This window comes from Triturus cristatus, chromosome 6, assembly GCF_964204655.1.
Source record: "Triturus cristatus chromosome 6, aTriCri1.1, whole genome shotgun sequence".
In the NCBI taxonomy this organism is placed as follows: Eukaryota; Metazoa; Chordata; class Amphibia; order Caudata; family Salamandridae; genus Triturus; species Triturus cristatus.
Window position 1 is genome coordinate 136,118,681 of NC_140589.1, and position 19,927 is coordinate 136,138,607.

Sequence of the window (19,927 nt, forward strand, 5' to 3'; positions counted from 1 at the left end):
AAGAGCTAGACTGAATACAGGTTACTGAGCTTGGTGAATTAAGGCACATTTGTAACTATAAAGGATCCAATATCTATGCTAGGGTATTTGAACAGGAGAGTTTTGGAATGGGGGATCCTAGGTGTGCTTTCTTCTTCTACAAAGAAGACTGCATTTGGATGCATTCTGCATGTTATGACCGGCCCACAATTTTTGGGCAAACAGAGAAAATGGTGTTGGTCTTTCAAAGAGTGCAGAGTTCTTCCTTAAGGGTGCTAATCTCTTCTTTTTCTGCTTCAATTAAGTTCAATGTTTTCTGGTAGGCAGGCTTAATGATTTCTTTAGATATTTGGGTATATGGGTATTGTAAGAAAGGGAATTATTAATTGAGGTAAATGGTAGTCTATCACAAGTAATAAAGTCTTTATTCTGTTAGGTGCAGGAAAAAAAAGTCCGTAATTTCAACCCCTGGTAGCTACAGAATAGAGTAGACAAGCTTAACTCAATGAAAATGTATCAAACATTTAAAAGTATGTGGAAATATGGATTTTTCTGATCAGTTATGTCCCCTATCTTGGACCCCAACGGTTTCATGTATGAACCACAAATACATGTATGTCCCCTCCAGTTCCAGTTATGAAGACGCAAACACATGTGCGTCCACCGTCAACATGTCCTCTGTCAGATCCGCCATGAATAGGCCGGATATTCCATTCCTAAGTATGAAAGGCCACCGGCTTTATATGGTTCACTTATGCCATTTTACAGTCCAGGCAAGTAGGCCCTGATTCTGTCATCAAACTCTTCTTGCCTTCTGCCTCTGAAAGCTCCAGTCTGAGCCTGCATCTGTGACCATGAACTTTGTCTCATTCTCTGCGCGGCTCACGAAGCCTGACATCAGCCTGCTGCTTGCCAAAAACTGTATTTCACCTTCGAAATTATCTGCTCCGCTCCCTGCCCGATGCATTCCTGTCTAGTAGTTTAAGTAAACATTCTTCCAGCTACCGAGCAAAGGCCCGGCTTCTCTGTCTTTATACAAGTAATTCATAGCCCTATTGCTATGGAAGATTTCCGCCCTCGCATCTAGTGTAGACACTTAGACGCTTGTACACGCACTAGCAGTCAGTATAGTCAGTATAGAATAAGATTCTACTCTAAGAAGACCTCTCTTTTGGATAACTTAGTTCTTTAAACATAGGATGTTAGATATGATTTGGGATTAGGTTGACTTGACCCTCCAGACTTCTGTCGCCACATGTAGAGCTAAATGTCAAGTCCCCTTCACCCCCTAGTTGCACGTCAATCACACGTCATGCTGCTGCGCGCGCATTTCTGCCAAGTATTTCTGCTGACATTGCGAAATTCTTTCATAGAACCACCCTATTATGACATCACATCTAATGACGTCCTTTCATCACACCCAGTTACGCCTATTTTTGCTACGCACGAATATATTATCCATACTATCAATTGTTACGCCTTTTGTATTTGCTTCACTGTAATGCCTATTGTATAAAAGTAATTGATTGTCAATAATGTATGTACTTCACTTCCTGAACCTTCGTGGTGATGGAATTTGGAGCAACCGATTATAATCGACCATTGGAATAAAGCCCATTCCGAACCTCTAATACCACGGATTCTGCCTCTTATTTACTGAGCTATTTTATTATGTTTCCGTATCAAATTAAGTCCCGGTAATTAAATTATTTACCACAAGAATGGCGCCCGAACAGGGACACTTTCTCATCTCACGCGCCGGCGGTGCGTTGCAGGCCCGGTCTCCTGCCACAGCTGGACGGACAATTACGCGTACCAGCAGGATTTCCTGTATCTCCCTCCGGTCAAGCGGGGGCGACTGAGGCTGCGATCAACACCCAGACGAGGCGGTGAGAAGTGCGAAGTATCCCGACCAGAGCCTAGCTGAGAGAGCAAGATCCGAGGTATACAGAGGCCCACCAGTTTCCGAAGTCCCAAGTCGAGTCCAGTGTCCGAAGTGTTCGAGTCGAGTTCAGTCCGGTTCAAGTTCAGTTCAGTTTCCGAGGCCTTCCGTTTCCGAGCTACCCGGTGAGTACCATTACTGGGGAGGCGTTCTGACGTGCACATAGGTTGTGCCGGTCAAGACGGGTTTGGGTACACAAATCCGGTCTGCACTGTTTCAGCAGTGTATCTGTACTGTTTAGCAGTATATCTAGTATATCAAGTATATAAATTCAGAATAATTCAGTTAAAGTCGAGTATCATGTTTAGTGATTAAGTTTTCCTTAGATCGTCATCATTATTGTTGCTCAGTTAAAATGTTAAATGTTAAATGTTTTAAGTACGTTCTGCATATTGTGGTGTGAATGACTGTTCATTATCGTGTTTACTGTATTAAGTTTGTTCAAAATCAAGTATCAGATCAGTTTTCAATATGCCGCTCTTTTCGAAATTAAGACAGATCACAACAAGAAAAGGGGTACTCGAAGAAGCCGTTCCTATTCCTCCTAGGGACACTCCAGGGTACTTCATGTATCATAAACATGGCTTAGACGCTATATTATTTCTTGATTTATGGGTAGACTACACCAAGGAATTACCAGAAAGTCAGAGGTGGCCCACAGCGGGAACCTGGGATGCAGAATGCATCATGAAAGTAGAGGAAGAGTTATGGAAAAGGAAAGTTAGACAGTCACAGAAAGACGCCATTGAGTTATGGCGTAAAGAATCTCATAGACGTACAGAAAAAGCACTCCGACAGGAAGAGAAGAATAAAGAGAGTTCAAATAAAGTTCGAGAAAATCTATTAATTGAAGAAGGTATCCGAGTGAAATCAGAACAAGTAGACAGACAAAGAAATGCCCTTATGAATGGTATGTATCCCCTTCTGGCCGAAGGATTACCTAAGGCTACTCCAGAGATACCAAAAGACTTGCCACCCCCATTATTTCCAATAAAGGTACATCCTAAGGGGCATCCTAGAACCGCAGAAGATGTTTTTCTTTCCTCATATTTAGACGACGCAGCTCCCGAGTATGCTAATTCCGCCCCACATAGACCGCCTGCCAGGGAGGTTCAACGCCAAGATCCAGTATCTGTACCTCTACAGCAACAAATCCTGTCACAAGTTCCGGCAAGCACATCTGTTTCTACATCTGTTCCTGCAGCTACTTCTATAGCTGTGTCCACACCTATAGTTGCTGTATCACGTTCAACGAATCCTTTCACGCCCGATACCCCAGATGGGGCTACGGGAGGTGCTACCAACATTTTTTCTACGCCACCCAGAATAAATAAACTTACCTTTCAAGAGTCAGCACATTCACGTACCCCCAAACTCATAAATGCCCGTACGCTTAAGGAACTTCTTGTAGATTGTAGATATGACCCTGTGCCCGGCAAAGAGGACGAAATGATCATGGCATCATTACGTATCAGACGAGCCGCGGTGTATTTAGGGAAGTTACCGGGAATGACTGCGCATCTAGATAATATATACCATTTTGTTCAAACAGGGCGAGATTCTGAATGTATTAACAGAGCTATGGAATACCAGAAAGTGGAGATACAGGGGGAACTGTTACGTTTCCTCATAAATTGTGTGATCAGAAATCAAGACCGACCGGGGGTAGACCCGGAAGCAATGCAAATTCTTACCAGATGGAGCCAGAATATATCAGAAGGGAGACATGATAAGCAAAATTGTATAATAGCCATGTGCCGAAAGATCCGTAAAGAAATAGAACGTTTACATGAAGAAAGATTAGCGGTAGACCAGTTCGAACAAGGCGAGGAGGAAGGATCAGGACTGCCCACAGGACAGTCAGACACCATAGCCTATGTAGGTAGAGGAAGATCTTGTAATAATAATAGATGTCTTATTGACCCGATACGTCCGATATGTCCAGATAATAACAGGAATTTCCAAACACCTATAATTAATATAAGGTCTAACGAGCATTCGTTCCAAGCCGCTGACAAATTACTCCGAGAACGAAGGGGTTATCATTTTCTCGATTCTATGGATGAACTAGATTTAGCCAGGTCAGCTGTCCATTGGGTTGACAGTCCCGGAAAGTATAGTGATGATACAGTAGCACGCACATTTTTGAATCTCACCCCAGATGAACAGCGTTTAGCTGGGATTTATATGATTCAACAACTCCTTATACTATATCAGAGTCAGCATTCGGATCCTGGTCCCTTGCCTGATATATTGACTGAATTACTCATGAATAGATGGAGAGGTTCAGGTACTAAATTAATTAAAGAAATACTAGAATCAAGAAAACAGTACATTCTTTTTGTTTGCTCAGAACATGTCTCATTGCCCATCAAGGAAAGAACCACGTATTACATGGACAGACAGAATCCCTTACGAGAAGTGCACCCAATAAAAGGCGAGGACAATGAGTTTAAACGCGTATTTGTATATACGCCCATATCGAAAATAGAATTGTTAGAAATGAAGAAAGTGGTACCCAGTCATGACAAAGACCCAGCGGGTTTCCACCGAGAAATTAAAGACATGTTACTCATGGGAGAGTATACCTATCCCGACATTATGACAATATTAAAGGTATTGATGCCTGCTGGCATTTATGAAAAACTCAGGGAAAAAGAGTGGGAGGTAGGAGACCAAAAGATAGAATGGTCAGCATTAGAAGCAGAAGAAAAGGCCCGAACTGCAGGAGCAGGGCTCGGGGATAAAACTAAAGCACTACCAGGTTTACTAGTACAGGTACTGCCACGTTTATTAACTACGAAAAAGGAAGATTGGGGTACAATTTCAGCCTGTAAACAGAAGCAAGATGAAGACACTAGTGATTTCTATGCCAGATTTGAAAAATGTTTTGGTATAAATAGTGGCATAAAAGCAAGTAGCGAATCATACCCACATCTGTTTGTGACAAAATTAGTAGAAAATGCCTTGCCTCAAGTGAAGAACAGAGTATTAAAATTCGAGAGTACCTGGCAAGGTAACACCCCATCACAAATGTTACAAATGTTACAGTACCATCACAATAGAATTAGAGAGGAACAAGAACATGAACAAAGACGCACGAAAGACACGAAAATGAAAATGCTAGTCTCCCAGACAGTTCCAGCTGAAGGACATAAAAAGGGTACGACACATTCCAGTGATTCAACAGGACCTGTAAAAGGGACATGCAATTATTGTAAAAAGCCAGGTCATTACGTACACGATTGTCCAGTTTTGAAACATAATATCGCCATAGGTAATACAAAAGAAAGACCACGGCCACCTAGACAGGATCAGAATGAACAAGGAGCCACGCAGCATGCACAGTCCATGCCAGCTCCACCACAGTCTATACAGTTTGTGCCGGCTGCACCAGCGCTGCCTGTTGCTGCCACCCAAACCACGACACGACAACTGTACCAGACCGCACAGTACGACTATCCTGATTATCAACGATACGCATGAACCAGCCTAGAGAGGGAAGTTGACTTACCCCTTATCAAGATCCCTGTAGATCAAGAAGGACCTTATATACATAGTGAATTATTAGGCCAAGACAGAAAATTTTTACTCGATACAGGGGCAAGTCGAACAACTATAAAACGTAGTGAAGTTCCAGGGGCACCCCTCTCAGGCTCACAGAATATTTCCCTTGGTTTTTCAGGAAAACCTATTGTTAATGAAGTGTCACAACCTCTTCCACTTACGATAGGACCTTTGACCCGAACTACAGATTTATTGCTTACTAAGTCATGCCCAGAAAACTTGTTAGGAATAAAAACACTGAAAGCTCTAGGAGCTATAATATGTTGTTCTCCGGAAGGAGTAAGACTGTTTTTACGTGATTTTAAAGGTCACTATGTGTCTAGAGACATGGATCCCCGACTGCAGACTTTACCTACACATCTATGGGCACAAGGCCCTACTGATGTTGGTTGCATGAATATTACACCATATCGAGTAACACTAAAGGCAGGAGTGGTACTACCACGAATGCGACAATACAAGTTACCACCAGATGCTGTAGTGGCTTTACTGCAAATCATTGACGAGCTCATTGCCCAAGGAGTGGTTGTGGAAACAGACTCCAATATATGTAATTCACCGATAATTCCGATTCTTAAACGAACAGATCCGAAGGCCCCGCCAGTATATCGATTGGTTATTGATCTGCGCGAATTAAACAAGTGCATTGTGCCACAATTCCCTGTGGTCCCAGATATCTCGTCATTACTGACAGCTATTGATTCCGAAGCAACATTCTTTACTGTAATTGATCTCAAGAATGCCTTTTTCAGCGTCCCAATAGATCCGGAAAGCCAATATTTGTTCGGATTTAGTTTAAATGGACGTAGCTTTAAATTCTCTCGCGCACCTCAAGGATTTACAGAAAGCCCCAGCATCTATAGCCAAGCACTGAAACGAGAACTCGACAGTATCCACATGCCAGTTAACACTGCTCTGCTTCAATATGTCGATGATCTGCTGATCACCGCGAGAAGCGAACCCGAATGTGAGAAAGCATCACTGACAGTTTTACAATTTCTAGCCGAAAAGGGGCACAAGGTGTCCCCTTCTAAGCTGCAATTCTGTGTCCAGCGAGTTGTTTATCTTGGACACTCGCTGTCCAAGGAGGGAAGGCAGCTTACACCCGACCGCATTCAGTTAATAGCTAACATGCCAATACCCAAGACACAAAAGGAGGTGCGGGCTTTCATAGGCCTCACTTCATATTGTAGGCAGTGGATTCCTCAGTATGCATTTCTAGCAAAACCACTCATTCAGTTGACAACACAGGAGGCAGCCACATCGACTGTTCTCCCTTGGACTCAGGAACATACACAAGCTTTTGAAAGCCTAAAGAAAGCTTTATGTCAAGCACCTGTCTTAGCAACGCCATGTTACAGTAAACAGTTTACACTCTTTGTTACAGAACGCGAAGGTACTGCCTTGTCAGTACTCACACAGGAACAAGCAGGAGCACACAAACCATGTGCTTATTTTTCTAGTACATTAGATCCCGTAGCTCAGGCTTTGCCTGCATGCCTAAAATCAGTGGCAGCGACAGCTTTAGCAATCAGACAAAGCGATGCCATAGTGTTAGGACATCCATTGACAGTTCAAGTACCACATGCAGTAGAGGTTCTTGTGAATAGAACACAAACACAACACTTGACTATAGCGCGACTTACAGGATACGAGTTAACATTGTTTCAGCCACATATAGAAATCAGATGCTGTAACACATTGAATCCTGCCACACTTTTACCTGTGATCGGAACAGACCCACTAGCCCATGACTGTATTGAAGTTATTACAATTACGACGAAACCCAGACAAGACTTAACCGATGTCCCATTGCCAGACCCAGACCTGACGTTGTATGTAGACGGTTCATGTATGAGAACAAGTACAGGAGAGTTAGTGGCTGCTTACGCAGTCACAACAGATACTGAAGTCATTGAAACAAATCGCATAAATACCTTGTCAGCTCAAGCCGCAGAGCTCATCGCTCTGACACAAGCCTGTATTCAAGCCACAAATAAAAAAGTCAACATATACACTGATTCACGTTATGCATTCGGAGTTGTACATGACTTCGGCGTGCTGTGGCGAGAGAGAGGTTATTTAACTTCTCACGGCACCCACATTCAGCACGGACCCCTCATTCATGCCTTATTAGATGCGATACATCTACCCACTGCAATATCAATTATGAAATGTAAAGCTCATACGAAAGTTACTGATATCATTTCTCAAGGCAATGATCTAGCTGACAGAACAGCTAAACAGACTGCTCAAACTCAAACATCCGACATGACAAAGACAATAGTCCCGACGCCAACACATTGTATGACGGTTAAAGATCCTACTCTTGACGTAATTGACATACAGACACATGCTACACCAGACGAAATAAAGAAATGGACTGAATTAGGAGGGATCCAAACGGATCAAGGATGGATGATGAAGGAAAAGTCTGTGTGGTTCCTTCCTGATTCAATGGTCCAGGTTATAATTAACACCGTACATAGTCCCGCACATCTAGGAGAAAAAGCTATGCTAGACAGCATTCAACACATTTGGTTCAATAAACATTTACGAGCAGCAGCCAAACAAAAGGTTCGTACCTGTATGATCTGTTGCCAGTTCAACCCAGGAAAAAGCGTTCCCGTAGAACAGGGTGGATTTCATCCTCCTGATCACCCTTTTGAAGTCCTCCAGATGGATTATATCCAGATGGAACGATGTCGAGGATTCAAATATGTTCTCGTAGTTGTTTGTGCTCTTTCCCGTTGGACGGAGGCATACCCGGTTTCAGATTACACTGCCCCGACTACTGCCAAACAGTTGGTTCGAGAATTCTTCCCACGATACGGTTTACCACGTGTTGTTCACTCAGATAACGGCCAGCCGTTCTCATCCGAATTAATGAAACACATTTCACTTTTGTTAGGCTATCAGTGGAAGTTCCACTGTGTCCGACACCCCGAGGCAGCAGGTCTCGTAGAAAGACATAATCAGATACTGAAAATCAGATTGTCCAAAATATGCAGAGAGAAAGGTGTCGACTGGGTAGTAGCATTACCAGTTGCACTCTTTTACATGAGAATGGTAGCACACTCTCGAACAGGGCTATCCCCGTATGAAGTGATCTTCAGCAGACCACCAAATATGTGGGGGACGCCTATACCACGCAAAATAACTGATATTGACTGTAATATGCTGACAGATTACTTGGCTTCCTTGATGTCTGCACTACAATCTTGTCGTTCACAGGTAGCTGCAGCTTTTCCTGACAACACTGAGGTGAAACCCCATGACGTAGTTCCGGGAGACTTGGTCCTCGTGAGGAACTTTGATCGAAAGACTCAGCTGGAACCTAGGTGGAAGTCGCCTCAGCTGGTGTTGCTCACCACAAGGACAGCCGTGAAGATCGAGGGCAGAAAAGGCTGGATTCATTCAAGTCATATCAAGAAATTTCATGGACTACAATCAGATGTGAATACCACACCTCGTGTGTCTTCACCCATTGACTCAAAACTTCCTTTTGTTGAAAAGAGTAATTCCGAACTGTATAAACTGAAACTTAGGTCCAATCAGTCAAGCAATTTGATTGTTTAAGTCCTCTCCAAGGTGAAGCGGTTGAATTGTCTCTGACATGTATCCCTTGGACCTGAATAGAAACCACACCTGAAAAATGTTGAAACGACAGGCGTACTGTAAATCACTGCGTAGTCATTGCATAGTGACGTTATTAATTTTGTTTTTCTTAAGTCTTTTAATAATTACTGCAAGTATATTGTTGCACATATATTATCCTATTTCTAGACATGTTTATAATATTACTGCTGAACATTCTTTTAGTGAATTACCTCCGCTTGAGTTGTCTTATAGATTTGCGCTGCGCAATAACACGTTTATTAGTATGTTACATCATTCCCATCAGGTTAGCAATGCTACAAATTGTTGGATATGTGGCCGACTCCCTCCCTATCAGAATTATAAAGGAATTCTACCTCTCTTTCCATACCCGTTCACACACAACGGCTCCTGTGGAGCATGGTTTAGTTTAATTAATTCTCTAGATTCGAATTCTGCAGTTTATCAAGATAACTGGGTATGGGGAAATTTGAACCTAGTTTTGCTTAAGGTCTGCTACCCTAACAAGGAGGGACTTCCCCAGAGAACAGGAACTGATCTAGAAAATGAAGTGTATGGATTAGGTAATTTTACGCTTAATCTTATGATCCTAAATGTCGAATCCGAAGCTACTCCAATTTTGCCCGCTATGTCAATATTTCCAGTAAAAGGTGAATTATGTGTAAGAAAGAATGGTTCCATACATATGGGCCATAGTAGATGCACCACTGTAGTAGAATTTAGTGATCAAGGCAAGTCTACATTTAGAGCTTCCCGCCATTCTTATTTCATATGTGGTCAGACGGCATATGTACGTTTGCCTCTAGATTGGGATGGTACTTGCTATATTGGATTCCTTTTGCCACCTGTTTTTCTAGCTCCTCCTGATTATCACAGAAACACTCATCTAGTAAATAATAGAGTAAGGAGAGATCTCCCAATAGTCGATTACACTGAAACAGCATGGGAAAAATACACAGATTTCAATAAAGGTCTCTTTCCCTATATAGGTACCGTTACTAATAGTAAGCTGATACGTAGATTAACTAGAACCCTTGAAGCAATAGTGAACGAAACTATTTCCGCCTTAGGCAATTTAACAGAAGAGCAGTCTGCTATGCGGATTGTTGTGCTTCAAAATCGTCTTGTCCTTGACGTCATCCTGGCCGATAGGGGCGGAGCTTGTAGGGTCATCGGATCAAGCTGTTGCATTTTCATACCAGAAAATTCGCCATCTGTATATAAAGCCATAACTCGCCTTCATAAGATTGTAAGCCAGATACACCAGAACCCAGGCACCTGGACTTGGTCCGGTTGGTTTTGGAGTGTATTATCTATCTTTGGATGGAAGGTCCTATCTTTCCTAGGTATTGGCCTTCTCATACTATTCAGTTGCTGTCTATGTCTACAATGTGGACCAGCGATCTGTGGTCTGTGTGCCACATCGTGTATTCCACCACCAGGATTTCATTCATCACGGAAGAAGAAAGAAGAACAAATGATGCTATATGAACAGATCAATGGATTGATGAAGATTGATATCTCTTAACGGGCAAGTAGGGGACAAGGAGGGAATGTGGAAATATGGATTTTTCTGATCAGTTATGTCCCCTATCTTGGACCCCAACGGTTTCATGTATGAACCACAAATACATGTATGTCCCCTCCAGTTCCAGTTATGAAGACGCAAACACATGTGCGTCCACCGTCAACATGTCCTCTGTCAGATCCGCCATGAATAGGCCGGATATTCCATTCCTAAGTATGAAAGGCCACCGGCTTTATATGGTTCACCTATGCCATTTTACAGTCCAGGCAAGTAGGCCCTGATTCTGTCATCAAACTCTTCTTGCCTTCTGCCTCTGAAAGCTCCAGTCTGAGCCTGCATCTGTGACCATGAACTTTGTCTCATTCTCTGCGCGGCTCACGAAGCCTGACATCAGCCTGCTGCTTGCCAAAAACTGTATTTCACCTTCGAAATTATCTGCTCCGCTCCCTGCCCGATGCATTCCTGTCTAGTAGTTTAAGTAAACATTCTTCCAGCTACCGAGCAAAGGCCCGGCTTCTCTGTCTTTATACAAGTAATTCATAGCCCTATTGCTATGGAAGATTTCCGCCCTCGCATCTAGTGTAGACACTTAGACGCTTGTACACGCACTAGCAGTCAGTATAGTCAGTATAGAATAAGATTCTACTCTAAGAAGACCTCTCTTTTGGATAACTTAGTTCTTTAAACATAGGATGTTAGATATGATTTGGGATTAGGTTGACTTGACCCTCCAGACTTCTGTCGCCACATGTAGAGCTAAATGTCAAGTCCCCTTCACCCCCTAGTTGCACGTCAATCACACGTCATGCTGCTGCGCGCGCATTTCTGCCAAGTATTTCTGCTGACATTGCGAAATTCTTTCATAGAACCACCCTATTATGACATCACATCTAATGACGTCCTTTCATCACACCCAGTTACGCCTATTTTTGCTACGCACGAATATATTATCCATACTATCAATTGTTACGCCTCTTGTATTTGCTTCACTGTAATGCCTATTGTATAAAAGTAATTGATTGTCAATAATGTATGTACTTCACTTCCTGAACCTTCGTGGTGATGGAATTTGGAGCAACCGATTATAATCGACCATTGGAATAAAGCCCATTCCGAACCTCTAATACCACGGATTCTGCCTCTTATTTACTGAGCTATTTTATTATGTTTCCGTATCAAATTAAGTCCCGGTAATTAAATTATTTACCACAAGTACCGAAACTGTTAAAAAGTTAAAAACATAACACAATAAAAAATCCACTCCAACTTATAAAAATAGAGTAAAATGTAATGAAATAAATGACAACAAAATGACAAAAATCTAATAAGGTGAACCATAGATATTCATTTTGAAAGATTTAAGAGAAAAAGTATATTAAGTAAACGAGAACTACCACAAAAACGACCAAATACCAACGAGAACTACTGTTCACAGGTGACCAGTTCCTAGCCAAGGGGTCATGATGCCCATGATGGAGAACAGTTGGATAAGCCAAATAGACTTGTCCCATATGACGGTTTTACCGTGGCATTTATTCTCTGAAATGGAAGTCAGTGGGCAAGAGGGTCAGCTGTTACAGGTGAAGTCCTCTAGAAGCTGGATAGCCACTAGATGAGGTCCACCTGAAGCCAGCAGTTTTGACGGGAAAGGTCGTGAGCTGGAGAATTAATTTTTACGGGTAACAAATTCCTTGCATTGGGCAAATGTTTTTCACACCTTTGGGAAGATTTCTACCGTTTGGACTTAGGGCCTGATTTAGATCTTGGCGGACGGCTTACTTCATCACAACGGTGATGGATATCCTGTTCACCGAAATATAAATCCTATTATATCCTATGGGATTTGTATTTAGGTGAACTGGATTTTAGTCACCATTGTGACGGAGTAACGAATCCACCAAGATCTAAATCAGGCCCTTAGTTCATTTTAACGATGCTGAAAATATTTCATAGGGGCAAGTCTGAGGCTGTAGTCGACGAGGTCACATCGAAGTGGGTCAACTTTTGCCACAAAGTTTGGCTGATGCTCTGGGGAGTTTTAGAAGTCCAAACATTTTTCAAACTGTCTTGAGCAGCTTCTCTTTGTCACTTGAAAGGCTCACTGGAACTCATGGACAGCGCTTGGGGCTAAGATACACTCCAGCAGAGGCCACCAACCAGGGTCCAGATCAGCTGAAGTTGCTTCTAGTTAGCCAGACTCTATCTGCTGACCGGGAGCCTATGCTTAATCCATCTACCCTGCATCTGCTTGTAACTACTGAAATTGACTGATGTAAGTCACTAGATCGCAGGACCCTTGTCTTAAACTCAATAACCTGGTGTGTGTTACTTGCTTACTAAATTTTTTGCTGAATATTGCCCCATATATTTTGAAATGGCACAATCTTTCTAGGGGCTCTCGTTTAAGATAAGGGGAGTATCCCACAACATTGTGACTTCCTTCTTTAGGTATGACAAAATAAAAGAAACCTTCATGGTATTGTTATGCAATCTTGTGATTTTGACCAAAAAAGAAACGTATTTTGCTGCAAAACAAATTAGCTCATTTTCTGGGACCCCTGTTAATTTCTTTGGTGTGAATAATTGAGTTATGTGGGATGACTAATGGACTATAGACATCACCTGTGATCCTCTCTCTGCGTCTCAGTAGAAGACTATGCAGGTAGAGATTGAAATGCAGGCTTGGCGCAGAAGAAGCATGTATTTATGTTGACTCATCTAGCTTTTCTTGCATCTTAGTTATTCCATTAGCCATGACCTGAAAGTGGTAAACTGTATCTATTCATTAAATGAAATAACAGCATTTGTAAAGCGCACAGCTACCTCCGGAGAGATGTCCCAACTCTGGGGGCCCGAGGTAAGATTAAGCAAGCTATTGCCCAGAGTCACAAAGTGCTGGGCTAACCTACCGCCAGCAGCGGGGATCGAACCCTGAACCCCATGGTCCGGAGTCAGGAATCATGGCCACTGCGCCACACCTCTTCCACCTATTAGATGGTTTAGACACTTTGGGGCATAGGTACAACCCCCAATCGCCACGGGAATGGCACTTTTTGTGACAGTTCCATGGCGATAGGGGTTTTGCCTTATTTACAAGGAATCGTTAAGCCACTTCATGTGGCTTAACGCTGTCCTGTAAATAAGGCCCCCTTTAATGCTATGCTTAGCATGAAAGGGGTGGGCAGTGGGTGTTGAGGTGGGTGTTCCACCGCAACTCCCACTGATTTTGACGCTTCCCCCTATTTGCAAGGGCAGCATAAATAGGAAGCAGCGCCAAAATTAAGACTAGGGAAAACCTGGTCTTAACTTGGCGAAAAGAGTAGAAATGCTTTATTTCTCCTCGTTTTTGCTTTTTTCATGTGTCCTGCCTTGTGCAGAAAACATGGAAAAAGCAAAACGCCTTTGATTGTTTATGTGTAGGAAGGTGACCCTAAACCTCCTCATAAGGAAATTAAGAACTGGATGTTAAATATATTACCCACGTTAAACCCACAGAAGACAGAATTACCCCTGCTCACCCTTAACCAGTGTCAGGAATTAAGAAAAGAATCAAAACCAGGGGTTTGTCACCAAACAGCGTCACCAGTGTAAAACACAGGCTTCAATAAGTTGACCAGAAAGCAAATAAAACTAATCCACAATCGGAAGCCTTTTCATGTAAAAGAAGACCTAAATTTGACTGTCTAATCCCTAGTTATAGTTATTAACCAATCTGTAAATGACAGATCAGAGAACCTAACCAAAGGGAAAGGCTTCCGTTAAATGTGCAAAACAACTCCTCGAATCTAAGAAGAGAAAATTCTCTTCTTGAGTCCCCTTACTCACCATGGGTTGCCCCTAGGTGACATGCTTCATCATTGGGGCCATCCCAGATAGTTACGGTCTGGGGCATGCTGCAACTTGCGGAACTACGTAGGAGCACTTTTTTGTGAAAAAATGTTTGGGGGAGTGGTGATGGTGCTGCTAAAAAATATCTAGCTAGTGAGCGATTAATTTATTCCTGCTCCTAGTTGGTATGGATAAAAAGCGGTTAATAGTAGGTAGGAAGAGTAACTGTTATGTGTATACTATCCCTAGTATTTGGTTGACATGTTTCAAGGTGTCCCATAAAGCTCTTCTTCAGGACCACATGGGGACCAGCCCCATGCATACCACTCCATGAGAAAACCAATCCTATGAAGCATGTCACCTAGGGGCAACCGTTGGTGAATGAGGGGACTCAAGAAGAGAATTTTCTCTTCTTAGATTCAGGGCATTGTTTCGCACATTTAGTGAAAGCCCTTCCCTTTGGCTAGGTTCTCTGATCTGTCATTTACAGATTCTTTAATAACTATACACAGTCTGGAGGATAAACCTAACGTCTACCTCCATCTCCCCCCATTTTTGTTTATAATCCCTAGTTATGTCTTATATTGACTATGGTAATGTGCTAGGGACAGGCATTCCCATATCTTGCCTTGCTCTTCTCACAGCTGTCCTTCACGCAGTAGCCCATTTGATTTTGAACACAAAAAGATATGTATTCTTAATTTGGCTTCTTCTGAAATTGTGCCCTGCATATAAGACTGTGGGCAAATATATGAAAAACTGGTCCAGTAAATTGCAACATATCACCTGCATTGCGTCACTGAAAAAGGGCAGGAATGTGCCGTATTTAAGGCATACGGTGCATTCCTGTTTCTTTCACTGCACTGGCGCACAATGGGCTGCATAGCGCCAAGGCAGGCACCATAGTGCAACGATGCCTACATTGCATACAGGATTGTTTTTGTGCAGGAAGGCACCTTTCTGCACAAAAACAATCCTGACAGGCATATTCTGCGATCTAAGTGTGCTGCAGAATGTAGCACACATAGAAAGAGGAAGTAACAGGGTGAAATAAAGATATTTCTCCTCGTTATGACTCTCTTGGGGAAGCGTATCATTTCGGCGCATAACAAGGTTTACAAGGTCATGTAAATCCAGTAATGTGTCAAAAACCATGTGAGTTACCCACATAACGCCCATAAAATGCCTTCCCAGTGCAGAGTAATGCAACATGTTTTGTGCGTTACTCCAGATTTTAGGAGCCACTCACATCCGCACAAAGTGGCTTTCCGTGGCTTCAAAAATCTGTCTTAAAGCTTCTCCTCACGCATGTACCACGTTGCATGGTGCAAATGTGAAACAACCCTCTCATAGATATATCCATGGGTTCATCAAGTATAAGACAAAGGTAACACAAAAAAGTCAACTTTTTGACTTTCTCAGTCTTAATGCTAGAAAGTTAAATGCTTTATTTCAGATGGACTATGTACTAATATACCCTCATGCAAAAAAAACTCTCTCACCCGCTGGTCAGGGTTTTCACCAAGCTTTATCATAAAATAAATGTAAAACTAAAAACATATACAAATAGGTAGGAAAACCTACTTCAATTGAGCCTTGAAGTCAGCTGCACACAGCACACAAGACGACCAACTGAAAGGCAAATGACACAGCACAGCCAAAAAACATCACTTCTCATAAGAAGGTTAGAGAAAAAACAGTGTTTCAAAGAGATATGTAGACGTAACTGTTTAGTCATGTGAAGTAATCATGCATGTATGACAACTTAGTCACAGACGACAACATATGACCAAGAATGAGCCACAAAACAAAACAAGAACATGTAGAACAAATATGACACATCATTAAATGCATTTAACCATGGCAAATGTTTCAATTAAAAGATTTCACATTTCAATACACTAGCAGAGATTCAAGTAAAAGGGCAGTACCACCTTTTCGTAAGCTCAGAACTTGCAGTTAAAATAGTCCAGTGAGGGTAACGGATAATTGTAACAGTTTGAGCATCGGAGAGGAAAAGGAGGGGAAACTCTTAGGTGCCTCATACAGGACATCTGAGGACCGCCAATAACACAGATGAAGCACTGTTGGACGTGGCCCTTTTTGCATGGTTATCCCAGAACGTTTTGCCTTCCTCCTGTATTTTTCTGACCTGGTTTTTTGGGTTTTATGACTCTGGGCACTTTATCATTGCTAATCAGTGCTAAAGTGCATGTGTTATTTCCTTTAAACTTGGTATGATTGGCTTTCATAGTTGGCTGAATGGACCTGGTCTGCATTTAGAGTGGTGGGAGGAGTTGTCACCTGCATCTGAATAGTGCTGTGCTTACCTTTCACAATGCTGTCTTCACCCCCCTGTAGTGTATCTGGAGCCAGGACTGGGGAGTGAATGGGGGTGTTGTGCACTTCTAAAAGTTGTTTGAAGTGCCCCCAGAACAAAGACTTTAAGAGTATAAGTACGGATGCTCTGACCCCACTTTGGTAGTTCACTACTGGACCTTCCGGAGTAAAGGCTGTTGGGCTAAGAGGATTGCCACTTTGCTGGGCCTGACTGTTCCTAAGAACTGCTGCCTGCGTTGCTGAGCCACCCTGCTGCCTGATGGCCTCTGCCTGCAAGCAAGGAACTAAGGACTGCCTCCAGAGTGACTCAAAGGGGCTTGTCAGCTGCCCCTGCACACCCCCATGTTTCAGGATCATCAAAGACATTGCCGGAGCAAGAACTGCCTCTATGCTCTAACTCCAGTGTGACCCGAGTGCAATGGGCCCAGCATGCTGTGAACTGCCCCGTGCTAGATTGGGTGTCAACAAATCGAATGCCACTGAGGAAGGGAGCGCCTCCCTGGTCGCTGCCGTCCAGCTTGCATCACCGAGCAATACATCAAGTATTCGCTCTCCGTGCCATGAGAGCACCCTTGCTAAATAAGCAAATGACAGCAAATGTTGCCTACCAAGTGCTTCCTGAAACTCAGTATTGTACGTGAAGGAAAACGCTCTTTCTCGACATCGGCATTCCCGTGAGCCAAGTATCAGAGATGCTGCGCTCAACCTCCCCGCAGAGAGATCCACCATGAGCAATAAATGTGTGCTGAGACCGGCTGAGGGTGGGAGGGGAAGCGCTCTTGCCTTCCTGCGAGCGCTCCCCAACCGGCATCATCAGTGTGTGCAGACTGACTCTATGCTTGTTCCAAGCACAAAGAGGGCTCACACATGGAGCCAGCGCTCCTACCTTGAGGACAGTGGCTCACTGCTGCGATGTGGGAACTGTTTCTTGACTACTTTGATTATTTCAGCAATTCTGGACCTAAAAGGCATGTTCGCTGGGTGGCTCCATTCCTTCTCCAGCATTCCCCTACGCAACATTGGTGGTAGTTTTAGATCTTGTCGCTTTTAAAAATATCATAGGTAGTATCCCTTCAGGGAACCTAAGCCAAATACAAGATCTTTAAATGTGAACAACCTCAAGACAGTCACTGCTACGCTACCCCCATCAACGGACATCCCCGTTAGTCTCAAATGCACGTTCCTAAACTGCAGATCAGCTGTTAAACACGCTGCGGATATTGCAGATCTCATCCTTGTCCAAGATCTTGACCTTTTAATGCTGATGGAAACTTGGCTAAATGACTCAGCCGCTCCCCTGGACCTTTTAATGCTGATGGAAACTTGGCTAAATGACTCAGCCACTCCCCTGGACCTTTTAATGCCTCCCAACTTTGATATCATTAGGTTGGTTAGAACTAGTGGTTAAGGGGGAGGCATTGCATGCCTATATCGTAGTAAACTTATAGTGAAAGTCATTCAGGCCGACCTCCTGCCATTTTCTGAATATCTATGCATTGAAGTGACTGGGGGCAACAATACACATGCAAACTGCATACGTTCTACCACCCCCTTTGCGATAGCCTTCCCTTCACAGAACAGATCATGGACATTATTTCATCTAATGCGGATTTCCAGGGCACTCAGATCTTCATGGGAGACTTCAACCTCCACTGGAATAATATAAATGATGTGATTGTCAACAGCCTCAAATCCTTCCTACTTGACCTTAACCTTACCCAATTATGTGACAGCCCTACGCATAACAAAGGAGCCACTCGAGATCTGGTCATTGGTAAGCCCAATTCTTTCCTCCTGGAATCCTTCCATGTGGCTGGATGGACCACTACTGCATCACCTTCCTCGTCCTTGAATCGTTAAGAGCAAGCAGATCCCAACCTAAGAACCCAAAACAGTTGAAAAATTGTTTACGGAACATCAAATCGCAAGACCTGACAGCGCTCTGTGATAGCATCTTGCCACCCCCTTTGAACATGTTGGATGTCCATGACCTGACGGCCCACTATAACCACGCAATGCTTTATGTACTTGACTCAGTAGCACCACTTCAGCTTAAACGAGTGTCCTCTAAATGCTCCAAACCGTGGTTCAAAGATAATCTTAATGCCGAAAAAAGAAATTTTACACTTGCAGAAAGGAAATGGCGATCGCATCCCTCCCTTGAACATCTTTGTTATTTGAGATCCTTGCAAAGCACATACAATAAACGCAACAGATGCTCGAAGGCCACCTTCTTCAGAACTCAACTAGATAAAACAAAAAAAGTCCAAAAAAATGGTTCGAACTCATCAAGTCCCAAGCTTACAATCATCCTAACCTCTCCTCTCTGGGTCAAGGGACGCTCCCGAACTGCGAAGAATTCGCTGTTTTCTTCACTGATAAGTCTACTAAGATTGAGATGGAATTAAACTTGGCTTGTGATCACCTTCCGAGTGGTCCGCTGAACACCCTACGCCTACGTCCTTCAGTGTCGACTAGCACTGACCCTTCACAGCCCTTCCTCCCTGAAAACAATGCTTCTTGGAGTCTGTTCCAAACCTTGGATAAACCCACTATACGTAAAATGCTGTGTAGACATTGTCCAATCACTACAACGACCCTTTGACATCTAACCTGTTCCCTGAAGTGAGATCCTCCTTACTAACATTCTGGACGATGATCGTCAATGCTTCTCTTATGCAAGGTGCTATTCCGGATTGCCTTAAATTAGGTCAAGTTACCCTGATCATAAAGAAACCAAATGCTGATCCCACGGACCTTCTTAACTTTTGCCCAATCACCAACATCCCCATCTTAGCAAAACTCGTGGAGAGATGTGTGCTCGCCCAACTCTGTCATCACATCGCCCACTTCCAGCTCCTGGACCAATGCCAATCTTGTTTTCGCCCAGGTCATAGTACGGTGTCGGCGCTAACACACATCGTGGATGATGCGCTTAGAATGCTGGAGCACAATCGTGTCTATTGATCCCTCTTGGCCTCTCGTCAGCATTTGATACTGTCAAACACGATCACCTAATTTACCTCCTGGAACATAGGATGGGGTTGTCTGGGCCGGATTTAAACTGGTTCTCTTCGTTTCTTCACAACAGATCCCAAAGCTTCAAGGTGAACCACTCTTTGTCA